The 17,203-nt window shown below is 39.4% G+C and overlaps 1 long non-coding RNA gene across 1 annotated transcript; it reads right to left on the reverse strand.

Annotated features, from left to right (window-relative positions):
* Positions 1-706: 706 nt before the first annotated feature.
* LOC103025699 (uncharacterized) lies at positions 707-16,828 on the reverse strand. The gene is made up of 3 exons (XR_002650251.2): positions 15,904-16,828; positions 4,866-4,943; positions 707-4,597 (listed from the first exon to the last, which is right to left on the reverse strand). It is a non-coding gene; the product is annotated as an uncharacterized LOC103025699 (long non-coding RNA).
* Positions 16,829-17,203: the final 375 nt, after the last annotated feature.

The raw sequence follows: 17,203 nt of genomic DNA on the forward strand, positions 1-17,203 counted from the left end.
CACACTTGAAATGCACCCAGACAGAGACACACACATGTGCACACATACACTTTCATATTCCTGTACACTCACCCCCTCCCCCCCTCACCACACACACACCTGAGCAGGTGTTAAGCTTTAGATCCAAGATAAAGCTTTAAGTGCAGTGTGAAGAGGCAAACAATTATAGAGCCACAGCCAACTAATAACAATTTGGTGTAAATCCAGGACTTCCATTGTCTGTAATATATCATACACAAAGGCATACGCTTGTCACCAGACTTCTAATTAAAGCGGAATAAAGCCCATCTCCATTACACGTTTATGAGGGATGTCTAGACGATGTCGCATTCGACTAGCCTATTAAATTATATGAGGAGTGGTATAAGATGACACTGCAGCCTCAGTGTCTACTATTATGTCCTGTTTACATCCTGCTCTGGAACCGAGGCCTGTATTGACGTGCGCATCCCCTTGGACATATGAAATTACCAATCGGATCAGATATCACGTTTACCTTCACTCTACCTTTCCTCTTTATCCTGAATGTGTGACGCCACCCCCAACCCCAATCCCAAATGCCCCCAACAGCTCTGTCCTACATTTTTACTTTTCTCTATTTCACTCTGTACTTTCTTCCTAAAATGGGTTTGGTAGACAATGATTATAGATGGTATATAGGACATGCCATCAGAAACGACTTTTTCAGAAATGTTTCCAAGTAGTTCAGAAGATAGACACTGTTCTGTGTGACAGTAGAAGCAGTATTAGTAGGAGTATAATATGTAAAAGTAGCATGAATGGTAGAAGAATTAAAAGTAGCATTGGTTGTGGTTGGAACAAAAGTATTTTTACTAGTAGTGGTAGTAGCAGTCGTAGTTTCCAAAAGCAGTGTGTAAGACTGGTGGAGGAGAACATGCCAAGATGCAACTGAAAACTGTGATTAAAAAAACGGGTTATTCTACCAAATTTTTTTTTAACTCTTAAAACTTTATGTATATGAACTTGTTTTCTCTGAATTATTTGAGGTCTGAAAGCTTTGCAACCTTTTTAGAGCAAATAAATGCTCTAAATGACAAAATATTTTTTTATTTGGAATTTGGGAGAAATGTTGTCCGTAGTGTATAGAACAATGTTAATTTTCCTCAGCAATATATACTTATAAATAGCAAATCCAGAGCTGCATAATTGGTGGTGGTAGTAATGCTAGTAATGCTGGTGGTGATGGTTGTACTGTAGGAGTTACGTATGGAGAAATAGCAGTAAATATTGGTGTATTGGTATTACTGGTGCTAGTAGTAGTAGTGGTGATACTAGTAACACTAGTATTTGAAGTACATGTGTTGGAAGTAGTAGTAGTCATGGCAGATGTAGTAGAAATGTAGTGGTAGTAGTGTTGGTGGGAGTAGTTGAAGGAGTAGCAATCATTTTAGTTTAATTTTAATCATTTTAAGTATGATGTTGTAGTGGTAGTAGTAGTGTTGTATTGGTGTTAATGGTAATAGTATGGTTATTGTAGTAGTAGCAGTAGTAAAAGTAGTAGGTGTAACAGGGATACTTATGTTGGTAATATTACTAGTTGTCATATTAGCTGGAGTAGCTATGGTGGTAAGTTGTAGTAGGAATAGTGGTGGTAATGGCAATAGTGGTTGTTCTAGTAATAGTAGTTGCGTTAGTGTTAGAAGTCAAAGTACTGGTCTTTTTTGTTTCTGTCTTGTTTTCTTGCCTGTCTGTTTACATGTCTTCTCTACCTTGTTTTTCTCCCCATGTGCTTTTGAGCACATGTCTCTGTTTTGTTGGTGTCTTGTCTCCACCATAGCCCCGCCCTGTCACCTGTGTCTAGTTTTTTACTACCTTAGGTGTTTTGTGTTTCCCTGGCTATACGTAAACCCTGCGTATTTCTTTGTTCTGCATCATGCTTTGTGCGGACATCCGTACAGATTGTTTTGCATTGTTTGTAATCTTTATTCTTTATGTTTCATTTTTCTTTCTTTTTTGTAAAAAAAAAAGCTCTTTTGCACCAAAATGGGGGCCACTGTCGTGATTCATATCTTAGTGCTGTACATGGGATTTTTGTAAGCTTTGGAAAGTATGTAGAGCACTCTTTGCTAAGGGTGTAATGTATACGCAATGCAGCAGGAAAAAGGAGGATGGGAAATCAATCACCTATCCTGTCTTCACAACAAGCAGGAGAAGGATAGGCATTGTACAATATTGGCTCTGTATTGTTGGAGTATGGGCCTTATAGAACCCGGGGGAGAGGCACGTTTTATATTTCACCACTCGGGACATTCTGACCCTCCCCCCGTTTCAACCCTCCTCTCAAACACACTCCACTCTCCATTACCCTCCGCTTCCTCCCCGCTATCATCTGATCTTCCACTGAGTGAGAGAAGCACTTTCTGCCGGCCAGACTCTGGCACCAAGCGCAGCTTTAATTCAACACAACACGTATACACACTGACACAGACATAAACACATACATACATACACTCACTAACTCTCCCCCTCCCTCATACACATACACACACACACACACACACACACACACACACACACACACACACACACACTCCCAGATACCACAGAGAGTGCAGAGCCATTCTGTGTAAGTAAAAAAAAACTCAATTTATTTGTCTAGACAATTTAAAGTGAAGCTTTGTTTCTGCTGCAGCAGAGCACGGCACCCGGAGCTCTGCAGTCTTCACGCCTTATTGATTACAGATCAATGTTGATAATTACTAGTCCTCCTGTGAGCTGATTAGTGATACGCCCGGTCCGTTTCGTCTAAGGTTTCAAATCAATTACTTAGACTAAAATGAATCCCATATGATCCAGACTTAAAGCTCAATATTGAGATACAGTATATACACATACAATTCTGGAAAAAAATGAGACCACTTAAAAATGATGAGTATCTTTGATTTTACTAAATTGAAAACCTCTAGAATATAATCAAGAGGAAGACTGATGATCTATCTATCTGTCTGTCTATTTATCTATCTATCTATCTCTCTCTCGCGCTCTCTCTCTATCTCTCTATCTTTTAATTTTAATATACACTCAAAATATCAAAAATGCGTTTGGATACCACACAGTCTGCAGGAACTCTGTATATATTTAAGCGTCATGGGATGGATTAGCCATCACCCCTAGGAACCTCTACAAGTCCATACTAAGACATCTTACACATACCAGTCTTAATCTTAAATCATTTATTGTTTCTGGTAACTTTTTCATCTTTTGTGCAACTATTTCTTTAACAATTAGTGTTTGTTTATCTATATCTAATATATATATATATATATTTTTTTTATTTAGCCTTTATTTAACCAGGTCGGTCCCATTGAGACACAATGATCTCTTTTTCAAGGGAAGCCTGGCCAAGACAGCAGCCTAAACATCAGTTTCAACATTTAAAACAGACAGTTCACAGTTAAGCCATAAAACAAAGAATCAAACAATAAGGAATCAAACAGTAATGTACAATATACAGTCTGGATGGGTCAATATGGTTGAATAACAGGACCTTCACACAAAACATGAACAGAAACAATAAGAGGCTGATTCCAGGTTTCTTACAAAATATATAAATATATATAAGTACATTTGTTGTCAATTCTAAAGAATTTAAGGTAATAAAAGCTTGCGTTGTTAATTTTATTTTTTACAATAGGCTATAAGGTATTGCATATACCTTAGATGTCACAGGGACACATAAGAGTCTTCAAAGCTATATATAAAAACAATACAATATCACTAACAGTGTAAGCATCATTGCATGCCTACTACATTCCAGAAGAGTCATTTGAGCAAAATGCTTATATTCATGTTTTTCTCCTTTATACAGTACATTCCCTCAAACCACAGCCACTGGCTTCTAATCAGTATACGACTGTTTTGCATACTACAATACAGCTGATTATGATCAATTAGCCTGCTTACAGCACCCTATTGTCTAGAGGGTTTCATCAGCATCATTTGCTTTTCAAATGAAGACACAGATGCTGAGAATGAGGCCTAGAAAATGAGCAGTGATGAACATGACCAGTAGAACTGAAGTGCCATTTCATGTGAAGAAAAAACGAGAGGAAAAGACACAGAGAGAAAAAACTGTAGCTTTAGGTTGAAAAAAGTGAACCATCACCGTGGTGTCAGCTGTCACAGCTTGTTTGCTTCAAGTGTGTTTGGAACAGGAAGTGACAATTATTTTTAATATTCTGTATTAAGTCAATCACTTTCATTAAACCTGTCAAACCACTCCACTCTATAGTTCCTGCTGCTGTCAAACTGATTTATCTGGTTTAAACTGTTGTGCACTGTTGTCCGTAAGATATCTGTGTCTCCTTATTAGTGCACAGGAATCACTGTAGACAAGCACTGATGCTGTGGTTTTATTCATATCTGTTCTTTAGAAATTCATGCCATTTTTTCTGCCATGTTGCAACTATAGATTTGCAACCAGAGTCGTCTGTGCAGTAGAGACCTACTTCTTTGGTAGAGCCACCTCCTTCTCCCAGTCCAAACATGTCTCAGACCGCCTTCACTGAGTCTACAGAACAGCCTGGTATTCTCTTTCAATGAGTGTAGAAATGCATGGTCATTCCATTTCCTTTTTCTATAAAAAAAAAATAAACCTAAATTGTCAAGATATTGTTAAATTTGCAATCATAATCTGTGCAACAAAGACCAGAGGCGGATTCAGACTTGCATGTCTCAGACTGCCTTCATTGAGTTAACAGCACAGCCTGGTATGCTATTTCAGTGACTGTAGAAAAGTATGGATGTTCCATTCTATAGAAATTATGCCACAATTGTCCACCATGTTGTTGTACATTTGTAACCAAAGTTTGTACATTAGAGACCAGAGACAGAGCCAGACTCACCTGCTCATTTAGAAGACCAGCCTCCTTCTCCCAGACCAAGCATGTCTCAAACCGCCTTCATTGAGTTCACTTCGCAGCCTAATAGACAGAAGCAAATGTAAAATGTTTCAACAGTTCATGTATTTTATTACACCTGCACTGGTGACAAAAAAGGACATAAAACAATGTTTTAAATGATATTTGGACTCAAATGTGTTTGGCGAGAGTGCTGGCTACATACAAATACTACTGAATATAGCACATCTATCTACACCAATTTTAGCTGTCCAGCTTACAACTAACTAGAGCACATTGGCCACTTTATGATAACATCAGAGAACTTAGTACATACTGTTTTTTTAATGCAGCCAATGCTCAACACTACATGATACTGTTAATCATATTACATGATTAACAACAGTATGATAAACTAGCTAGTTCCCTGACAGCTCAACTACAATCTTGCTACTTTATGTAATGCAGCCTGTTCCAGTTAAAGCTGTAACTCACTTAATTCCTAGGTATACCCCTGCCTTCTTACAATATAGCAATTTCTTTAAAAAAAAATGAAACAAGATACAGAAGATGTAAAGACAGAGCATAGAAAACGTATGTTGAATCATATGAGGATGGGTGAAGCTCCATACTGCATCATACTGCAACCAGCTAGAAGAAAAGGTGCTAGACTTGTGAAGGTTTCACTTTTTATAGACGCAGCACTGTCCATGCTTTTTCTACAGTCTCTTAGTCTCTCATCAAATTCCTTTATGTCTTAAACTCATAGCTCAGATCTGTGATTACTTTTCTCGCTGCTTAAGTGAAGAAGCCTCATGATATATTTTCAGAAACGTAAGACATTCAAGACATCATAAACTCGCTCCAGCAGTATGATAATCCTCATATATTGCCCTTATGATTATAAATCTGCTCAGTGTCTCCACCAGACAAGTGGGCTGTGTCTGCAGGACTGTGGCTGTGTTTTTACTGGCCTTCTAATTTCTACACAAAGCTTACACAGAATTCATCTTGTATGACAGACAAGCGTGCTGTTTGATTTAGACTGGTTTTACCCCACTTAAACCGAAAAGAAAGCAGACCTGGAAAACCATGGAAGAAGAAATGCTGGCACTGAAATACGGCCTGATGTTTGAGCAGAATAGAGACTCTTCAAAGCTTTGAGGCGTCTCTCTCCGAGTTCCAGAAATCTATTTCACCTCACACTGAGTACATCTATTCACTCCGCACCCCCTACAAAGAATAGTGATATTTTACACAGGCATTAAGCCCTACACAGTTAGATGCCAAAAGAATTATTTTGAGCAGTGCCATAGAAGGACTACCTTTGGTTGTCTAAAGAGCCTTTCAGTGGAATGCCTTTGTAAAGGAATACTCCAGCCATTTCTATTTATCTCATTTCGCTGCATCTGTAGTGCATGACTGATTACCACAGACAAAATCTGCAGTGCTTCTCTCTAAACTCTAGCAGAAAACCTGTTGATTATCAGGACAGTTCTTTTAGAAAATTACTATTAGTGTGAATAAATTAGAGAGATTTTTATTAAAATGCATATATTTTTTTATAATTTTATTTCTAATTATTTTTCTATTTTCTCCCCAATTTACATGGCCAATTACCCAACCCACTTATTACGACTCCCCCTATCACTAGTAATGGCCCAACACCAGGAGGGTGAAGACTAACACATGCTTCCTCCGATACATGTGAAGCCAGCCACTTTTCGAGCTGCTGCTGATGCAGCATTGCCGAATAGCCAGTGCGCTTGGAGGAAAGCGCAGCGGCTCGGTTTCCATGCATCAGCTCACAGACGCCCTGTGTTGTGGACACCCTAGGAGTGATGTGGGGAGACAGCGCCATCTACCTCCCTGGAGGGAGCAGGGCCAATTTTGCTCCCTCTGCTGATGCAGCTTGATGGCATAAAATGCATATTTTTATGTTGTCTTATTCAGTCATCAATATTTGAGTTGATACAGCTACTACAAAGTACATCACTAGCTATAGAGACATTAAAAGGACTAATAAATGCATATCTTAAACAATACAATGTTTTCTTGTAGTTTTCACAGTGTCTGTTCACCTGTGAAACAGAGAGTGTTATAAATCTTCAGAATATTCATCTGCATGGACAGTATGATGTGCGGGCATTATTTCATTGGTCCAATGTGGCTTTAGTGTGTTTTCTATTCTTTTAGAATAAAGAAAATTGTGTTTAAACTATAGTTTGTGGGTCAGAATCATGCCATCAGGATATGTTTGTATAAGAGAAGAAAGAAACAAAACTCTTTAGGCTCTTCAGACAATTTACGCTCTGATAAATTTAGTAAATGAGTGTACTGTACCGACATAGCAGATTAATTCAGCTAAAGAAATCAAAATCACTCCTTTAAAAAACTAACAAAACTGTATTCATGAAGCTCCTCCTCCCAATAAAATGTCCTATACCTTCAATCTCTACCTTGTTTACATGTTCAAAACTATTTTTTTCAGTCCCCCCCCCCCCACCATGTATCCTCTTTTATCTCTTAACTTACCATATTTTTTGCACTAGGCGCACTTAAAATCCTTTAATTTTCCAAAAAATTGGCAGTGCGCCTTATAATCCAGTGCACCTTATGGATGGATTTTACTAGTCAGGTTGTAAGTAGCAATAAAGCCACTCTGCTGAAGTGCAGCTTTATACAGGAGTTTCAGTTTAGTTTTCCAGCACCGGGGGCTACCGTGGCATTAGCAATAGCCGCTAACCGCTATTTCCTCGTTCAGAAGTAAGTATTATCAGCCTGTAGCCTGCTGCTAAACCCGGCTAGCACTGATGAAGCAGCATTAGCATTATCCACTAACCGTGCTAGCACTTTCGCACTTCAGAGGGTAGTATATTGGACTGTAGTTTGCACATTTACTGTGTTAAAACAAGCTACATGTGATCAACTGCTGGCTAAAATCGCCCTGGCTTACTGGAACACTCAGGGTTCCTCAGTGTAGCACTGTTGAGTGGCATTAGCTGCTAATCGCTAGTGGTTAGCCACAAATGCTAATGCTCTAGCCTTAGTGCAAGAGAAATTTGTGAATCTAAGCTTGCTATAAACAAACAGAAGCGCTTCACTCACCCAAATACACAGTTTTAAGGAGATAAATCTGTGTAGATTAACATCCAGTGTTGTTTGACTTTAAAATGAAATAAAAATAAATAAAATCTTTTTTTTATTACAGTTTTATTTACTTATCTTAGCTTTACTTAACTTAGTTAGCTATAAGTTCCTCATAGTGTCTCTTAAAATGCGCCTTATAATCCAGTGCGCCTTATGTAAGAAAATAGACCAGAAAATAGAGGTTCATTTATAGTGCACCTTATAGTGTTAAAAATACGGTAAGTCATATCTCTCAGTCCTTGCTGCACTATTATGGGAGGGTTTACAGTTTCCTGCCATGTTATCATCTGATGATGGTCACTGTGTCCTGTGCTGAATACAAATTGGACAGGCTGAACTGAATGAGCATATGATCCTTCCTGCCTCTACATTGTACACTAGATCTCCAGAATCTCAGACTAAAAATGAATGCTTCATATTCTTTCACACTCTTCCATTTGGCCATGCCTTCCTTCATCTGCTCTTATATTATCAGGGTATTGTAAAATCCAGAAAATTCGCCTGCTAAAAAAAAACAAACAAGAGGCTCTGCTTTCACTAGAGACTCAACCCATTTTCATAGAGTCTGTGACATCATCTCATTGGTAATATTGCATGGTAACGGTTGGGAGTGTCATCAAAACGCACACAAACCCAGAAAGCTTTCTCAACTGCGGAGGTCAAGCTACATTGACAGCGGTAAAGTATGATTTAAATAGCTGGTAGTAGTAATAATAATAATTTTATTAGTAGGGGTAGCATCTCAAAATATGATATCACGGTGCATTGCCCACAATAATGATTACATCCTGATATTCTGATTTTTGTTTCATATCTGCTTTTTCCAACAGTGGCATATACTGTATTTCCCTCATAGAGAAATCCAATTTAGACCTGATAGATCTGAAATACACTATTATCGTGTTAACAGGTGAAAGAGGGTGTCAATTTTAAGAGAATTCACAAGGAAGCAACATCACATAAAGCAGGGCCTATTCATTCCTTCTCACGTCTTTTTTCACCCTTTCCCCTCTCCATCCATTAAGAGCTCCATTTCTAGCTGTGGAGTCTTCACCTGTGAGGTTTAAGCGACGACAACTCGCCCATAAACACATACACAAATCCATAGACACCATTAGCGACAGTCTCAACTAATTCACACGATGAACAAGGACACTCAGGGCACAGATGCGCGCAAGGGTCGCCAAAATCTTATGAATCAAGACAGATACGTGAAGGCCTTCTGAAATATTCAGGAGGCTCAGCACACAGATGTGATAGGAATGACGATGGCTGGAAGAGTGTAAAAAAGCAGCACTGATTCCTGGATGACATAAATCAGCCCCCTCCTTTTCCGCTCAGCCCGTGAGCCTCACTACAACGTGACTTCCCACCAACATTTCTCTCTCTCAAAAAAAAAAAAAAAAAAAAACAGCTTGTGGCCTCAGCTGCCTTTGCATTCCACCCAGGAACACAGAAAGAGAGAGAGAGGGGATGAGGTGAGAGAGTGATGAGAGAGGGAGAGAACAGAAAAGAAAGGGTAAGACAGAGATTGAGAGGCAGGTAGAGACAGAAAAAAGAGACATAGAGAAAGAGAGAGAGAGACAGAAAGACGGATAAGATAAAAAAGATAAGGGGGACAAGCAGAATGAAAGAAAGGAGAGATATAGGCAAATAGAAAGACACAGTAAGAAAGAGAGAAAGATAAGGAGGGAAAACAGAACTGGAAAGAGAGGCCACAGTCAGATGGTGAGATAATAAGAAGATGGGAGAGAAAGAATAAGTGACAGGCTATCAGAAGGACAGAGAGAGAGACAAAGACAACAAGAGAGAGAAAAACAGACAAGTAAGAGAGAGAAAAGGAGAGGAAAAAAAGATAGACAGAAAAGATTGTAATAAAGAGAGCAATAGAGATACAGGCAAAGTAAAAGAAAGAAAAAAAAACGAGTGGGTGAATGAATTGGTTTGGAGTAGGCAGACAGGTAAGATGGATGCATAAGTGGGTGGGTGGATAGTGAGATTGAGATAGCGAGAGAGGGGGAGAAAGAGAAAGAAAAAGATAAACAAGAGAAATAAAGAGAGAGAGAGAGAGAGAGAGAGAGAGAGAACGCATCGGCCTCTATATACAGCTCTGAACAAAAAAATAAGAAACCACTTAAAATGATGAGTTTCTTTGATTTTACCAAATTGAAAACCTCTGGAATATAATCAAGAGGAAAGTGGATGATCACAAGCCATCAAATCAAGCTGAATTGCTTAAATATTTGCACCAGGAGTGGCATAAAGTTATCCAAAAGCAGTGTGTAAAACTGGTGGAGGAGAACATGCCAAGATGCATGAAAACTCTGATTAAAACCAGGGTTATTCCACCAAATATTATATATAGTGGTCTCTCAATTTTGTCCAGAGCTGTATGTGTATTATTTAATCTAAGGTTGTCAGACTTCTATTTTATTCATTTGATATATTGTTACTGGAGTGGGAAAATCATGCTGCCTTTGATCAGGAGGATCTTTGGTGATAATAGTATTTTTTAGTTCATACACACTTTTTATATACACATACAGGTTACATAAAGATCAGGTTAAGTTCTTGCCTCTCAGTGGTCATAGAATGAAGACTGGAACATTTCTCTACAAAGAGATCTGACATATGGAGTCTTGTAGACTGCACGGTGGTTTCCACTTGTCCAAACGTCTGGGAGGTGCTAGGCTTTGCCTACAGGCAAACTTTACATCACAGACTAAAAATGTGCAGAGGACGAGGGCTCTCCAAACTTTCACATTCACGTGCCAATTTTAGGACTTACAGTAACAGCTCTGACGCACAGCTATAGGGGGAGGACAACATTAGGCACAGCCAAGTTCCTATGCCCTCATGTGGAGACATGCTAATATACATGTCTGTGGTTTTGGTCTATAGGCAGCTGGACGTATCTCGGGAGGCCTACAGAGAAACGAGACGGTTTAGCCCACCTGGAACTTGTAATCCTGCGTAACTAATTACACATGGCAAGTGGAAAAATGCCTACATGAAGCATGAAGTTTCCTTTCAGGCTTAATCAAAAAATTCAGAGACCTGATTCATGTGATCTCAGAGCACTTCTGAGAATTTCAGGTTCTCAGTTGGAACTGTGTTCTCTGGATTGAAATGGCTGGATCCAATACTTTTGCATGAGTTGGGGAGTTGGAAATGAGGTGTGTGCAATTAAATTAAACCAATGCTTAAAAAACTAGAACAAAGCTTTCTCTGGACAGTACAGCCAGTAACTCTAAAAAGACAGGATAAACTCTATTTAATAGCTTTAATTAAAGAGATTTTTATCTAAAATAAAACATCACAGCATTTATTTGAATAAAATACATAAACTTACTTTAATTTACCACAAAAATAGAATTATCATTTTGAAAATACATGGTTTTTTTTTTATGATAATTCCATAATAATCAAATAACAGCTGGAATGCATATGTTTTTTGTATCATTTATTCTCTATGACACAAAATCTTTACAGAAACATAAAAATGGTTCAACATAGCAACGGAATTAATGTATTTGTCGAAGGTCATGGAATAGTAGCATTGAAATTGACTGTGAAGTGTTATGTCAGGGAAATGCTTACAAAAACCCTCTCTTGCATAATAAATTGTGAGGTGTTATCTTGTGAGTGAAGTTAAAGACTGGTCAGTGTGCTCATAGCAAGGCAATGTGGTATACCAGAGTTCAAGTGGGATCTGATAGTGGGTATCAGATGGATGGAAAATAAGGAAATTCTAAACAGATTTTAAGGGTATTACAATTTTTGTTGGAGTCCACAAAATTTTGAAGCATTGGTGTGAGGATTTGATTGCATCCATTGACAGGAGCATTATTAAGTTTTATTATCACCACCCCATTTTATCTTCAACTCCTCACCTCTTCAAAAAAGTAGTATTGGATGGGGCACCTGGGGACCGATTTCAGAGAACACAATTCCTCAGTTCTATAGGGGCTTTATACCCCTCTGGCCCACACCTGGCATTAGACATTATACACCTGACTCTGCATCTTTAAAAAAGGGAAACCTCAAAGGTATTATTTAACACTATAAAGGACCATAACAAAACAGAACCAAATTGTTCTTCTTAATAATGACAAACCTTGTAGATCATTTATAGAACCTTTTTGAAAGGATTCTCTGTATTTATAAATCAATGGACCACTTTATTGTACTAATGGGATCCGTATTCTTTTCAAAGTGACTCCAATTCCAGTAAAAAACAACTACAAATAAGGATGGGACCACTACCACCACCAGCATGCATCTCCTGTCTCAGGGGCCATCTCATTAGAACCAGCCAGCTGCTTCTACTATTTTGTGCTCTCTGTGGTCTGAAAAAGCGAAGGCGTGTTGAGATATAGTAGAAATGAGAAACATGGGTGATGCCAGAGGGAATCTGAAACATCTTCCACATGATAGCAATGAGCGCAGTTAATGTAATCAATCCAGTCATCAGCAGGAGACAATTTGGTCACTCTGTGGTTCCTCTCGTGTCCGTTAAGTTGCTATGCCAAACACATGGCTTTATCGGGGCTATCTAAAAACCTGTGAGCTTTCAGCTTGATTACATAACTCCTGGGAGTGGATTGGCATCAACAACAAAAGAAATACCTGACTGGAAATTCAGGCAAGCACAGTTCATTGAATTGTGTTTTTTTTTTCATGCTTTCATGGCAGCTCTTGCTCTCTGGAGTTCTTTGGAAAAGATAAAGTCCTCCAAAAAAAGCTTAAAAGATCTCAGATACCGCTGGATACAAACAGCCTGAGCGTGCTGAAAATTTACTCTAGGCAGACGTTACATAACCAAACTCCGGGCCCAACTGTCGCCTAACAACAACTTGAGGCATTACTGGTGTACCAAGAAGTTACTGGAACTATTACTGGTGTAACTTTCCACAGGAAGCTCGGACGTGTGGTATTTGCTTACCTTCACACTAACACAACCGAAGAATGTTCATCTCAGTGTTATTATAGTCTCACATCTCACAAGTCTTTCACTTTGCTGAAAAAACAGCTCTGATTCAAAGGAGAGGACATCCTGAGGATACCGGCTGTAGAAAGACTATTGTAGACCAGGGTTTTGTTTGAGAATGTCTGAAGCCAAACAAAAATAATACTAAGGAACATTTAGGCTTCGTTGACATGTGACACTAACAAGCCTCCTGGGTGATCTGATCAGTAATTGTCAAAACCATCAAAAAAATTGCATAGCAGTTTAAAAGCATAACCAGTGGCTGCTTATGATGGGATTATTATATATCCAGAGTCTACAGAGTTTTCTTAGCCAACTAATCAAGTAAGGCAGCTAATTTAGCGAACAAACCAGTTACCAGAACCAAATGGGAAAAAGTGTTTTGAATCGATTTTCAGGTGAAATAGAATGGATAAAAAGCCCAGTCCCAATTCTGAAGTCCTAATACTCCCCACCTGTTCTGGAACAATACATCTATGAAGTTGTTGAAGGGCACATAAAAGGGACCTTGGAGGGTTTATAGCAGAACTGGGGCACTTTGCCTTATTTCCCTTCACCGTATTTACACTGCTGTCTAAATGCCAAATACCACAGCTGCCCCAATGATGGGTTTATCAGTTGCTGCTATTTTTACTGCACTGCTGCTAAAATGGACAAGTGGTTGGCAGCAGAGACTCATTTCAAGAAGAATGAAAGCATAATACTAATACTAACACTTTGACAAGTTAAACAGATTTCTGTTTGGTTGTAGTACTCATGCATCTCGGTGGCGCATTCTGGGAAATTGAGTCTGTGAATGAAACAAAGTCCAGAAGTGTAATAGTACTATAGTCTGTAATATGTTTAGAATTAATGAATGAACTGAAAGTTAGGACCCAAACTGAAAGTAACCATGTAAAGCATTTTGTTTATTTGCTTTAATAAATACTTGGGTTGCTTTGGATATACAGCTCTGGACCACATGCATTTTGGCATGTTCTCCTCCACCAGTCTTACACACTGCTTTTGGATAACTTTTTGCCACACCTGGTGCAAAAACCCAAGCAGTGCAGCTTGGTTTGATGGCATGTGATCATCCATCTTTCTCTTGATTATATTCCAGAGGTTTTCAATTTGTCAAAATCAAAGAAACTAATCATTTTTAAGTGGTCTGCTAGAGGTAATCCATCAAACCTTGTAAACTTTGCAAAACCCAAAACTTGTATCCCCACTGGTATGACTTAGAAACACCTTAGAAAGTTTGCATTTCTTTGCATGAAGCTACCAAACAGTAATCCTTATGAGTATTAGGGTTTTAATTAATAAAGGCATCTCTCGATTGTAGACTTTGACAATGATACATCAACTCTTCTCAAGAGTGTTCACTATTTAATTAGCTGTTGTGACTGTTTATTTTTTTTTTTCAGATAATGCTTGATTGGTCTCCTGGGCCTTTTTGTGTTGCTAAGTTCACTAATGCATCCCCTTATTTAATATATATTGGATTGGCCACTCCTGAAGTTTCTGGTCTCAAGTTAATGATGGCCTCTCTCTCTCTGTATTGACACCTCTTTGGACTGCATATTAAGAGCTCTCCAGAACAGCCACTCAATGCAAATACAATAGTTGTAATCAACACTAGACCTTATTACTACATTGTGGTAATTTGTTTAAATTTAATGAGAAAAAGACCACCTGGTTGATCCTGCTTATTAGTCAATTGTCCAATTACATCTGAAGCCATGAAAAAAGAGCTTTGTATAAATGGAAGTAATATTTAGAATTTTGGAAAATTCAGTCACATATTCATTGCTTCATTACATATGCTAAATGAAATGTACTGACTGTATGCACAGTCATATATATAAGACCAAACACTATTTACAAAATATAACAATATTTTTAAGCAATTTCAGTTTGCTTTCAAAATCTCAAATCTCAAAGTGCTTTATATGTAAAGAAATTCTTAAATATCATAACGTAACCTACAAAAACTAACCATTATTTGGCAAAATGTACTTTTTGCCCAAATCAGTTTGTCATGATGCTGGCTATCTGTGGCAAAACCACCTACACCCCTTAGCTGATCAGATCATTCTACCCCTTTAGGAAAATGGCCTTTGTCAAGGGTGTGACACAATAGTAATTAATTTAAGTATTTTATTTAGTATTCTGTCTTGTCTCTGCCTTAGCCCTGCCTGCCTCTGCCTTAGTCCTTGAGTGTTCACAGATGTGTTTGAGAACCACTGAGATAAGTAATTATTTTGGGAAGGAGTCCATAGTCTGAACGAATCCTGCTATCTGAACGAATCATACCCTATGGAAAAAATATACCCTGTACTGGGATGCTAGTTCTTGACTAGCATAGGGTATGTTATGTTTACCCCATTTTCTCCCCAATTTACAAGGCCAATTACCCAACCCACTGATTAGGACTCCACCACACCAGGAGGGTGAAGGAGGAGCACATGCCTCCTCCGATACATGGAAAGTCAGCCACTGCCTCTTTACGAACTGCTGTAGATGCAGCATTGCCAAGTAGCATCACAGCGTGCTTGGAGGAAAGTGCAGCACCTCACTTCTGATACATCAGCTCACAGACGTCTTGTGCTGATCGACATCACCCTAGGAGTGATGTGGGGAGAGAGCGCCATCTACCCACCCAGACAGAGCAGGGCCATTTGTGCTCTCTCAGGGCTCCAGAAGCTGATGGCAAGCAGCATGACCAGGATTCGAACCAGCGATCTCTTGGTCATAGCGCCAGCCCTTAAGTCTGCTGGACCACAATTAATAAGCAACAGGAGAGAAGAGTCATGACAGAGCTAAACACATACAGTACATATAATCTTTTAAGGTCAGGTGCCAGTATAATGATCTTTAGACTGAGAAGACTGAGGTGTGAGGTTTTTGTAATGTGTAGAATACCTGCAGAGAACAGCAGCAGCAGTGCAGAGAGGTAAGAGCAGGAGCTGAATGGGTCTGCATGCTCCTCCACTGTGGTCCAGTGGTCTACAGGCTGCTGCTGGCTGTGGTCTGGAAGAGGCACGGAGCGCCCCCTTTCAGCAGGAGCGCTGCAGTGCAGCCAGCCAGTCAGCCAGCCTCAGCGCGGTCACGTGGAGCACGCAGACACCGGCCAACCTACTTCCATACGCCTCAAAACTCTTTTACATAATGTTTCTAATCCCGTGTGTGGAGCGGTGCCAGCTCGCCCTGACAGGACCCCGGCCGCGCGCGCACTGCAGGTCACTGCCGCGCGCCGCCAGCGAGGCTACAGCCCGAGCTCCAGCGCCGGTCTGCGGTCCGCACTGACCGGGCAGAGGGACAGCAGCCCGTCGGAGAGCCGGCCAGAGAGCCGCGCTGGTCAGACCGCCCGGAGAAACCGAACTGCGGCCAGTAGTCTTATCCACAGAGACTACAGAGGACCCACAGCTAACTCTAAACCTGAGATTATTACACACACACACACACACACACACACACACACACAGCAGCATCCTACACCAGTTACTAAAGACCACGTGCCACCGACCAGTTAATGACCTGAAGTAACCCCCCGCCCACGAAACGCATCTACACACACACACATACTGACGTAATTAGCTATAGGCTACACAGATATCACATAGTGCTGCTGCATATAATTGCAGTCTGACGTATTTATGCATGTGCATAATATACAGCTCTGCAAAAAAAGAGGGCCACTTAAAACGATACGTTTCTTTGATTTGACCAAATCGAAAAACTCTATACCTGCAATTTACTCAAAAGGAAGACGGATGATCACAAACCACCAAAACAAGCTGAACTGCTTGGATTTTTGCACCAGGAGTGGCATAAAACTTGTCCAAAAGCAGTGTGTAAGACTGGTGGAGGAGAACATGCCAAGATGCTTGAAAACTGTGATTAAAAAATAGGGTTATTTCACCAAACTCTTTCTGAACTCTTAAAACTTTATAAATATGAACTTGTTTTCTTATTATAAATTTCATTATTTGAGGTCGTTTTTGTTATTCCAGCCATTTCACCTTTTCTGCAAATAAATGCTCTAAATGATCATATTTTTTTTTTGGAATTTGTGAGAAATGTTGTCTGTAGTTTAAAGAATAAAACAACAATAATAATTTTATTCAAACATATACCTATAAATAAGAGAAACAAAATAAGAGAAACAGAACTGTCCGTCCACCCATGATTTTTTTTTTTCATTTGACCACTGTGTTCTATT

Source organism: Astyanax mexicanus, chromosome 2 (genome assembly GCF_023375975.1).
Source record: "Astyanax mexicanus isolate ESR-SI-001 chromosome 2, AstMex3_surface, whole genome shotgun sequence".
Lineage (NCBI taxonomy): Eukaryota > Metazoa > Chordata > Actinopteri > Characiformes > Acestrorhamphidae > Astyanax > Astyanax mexicanus.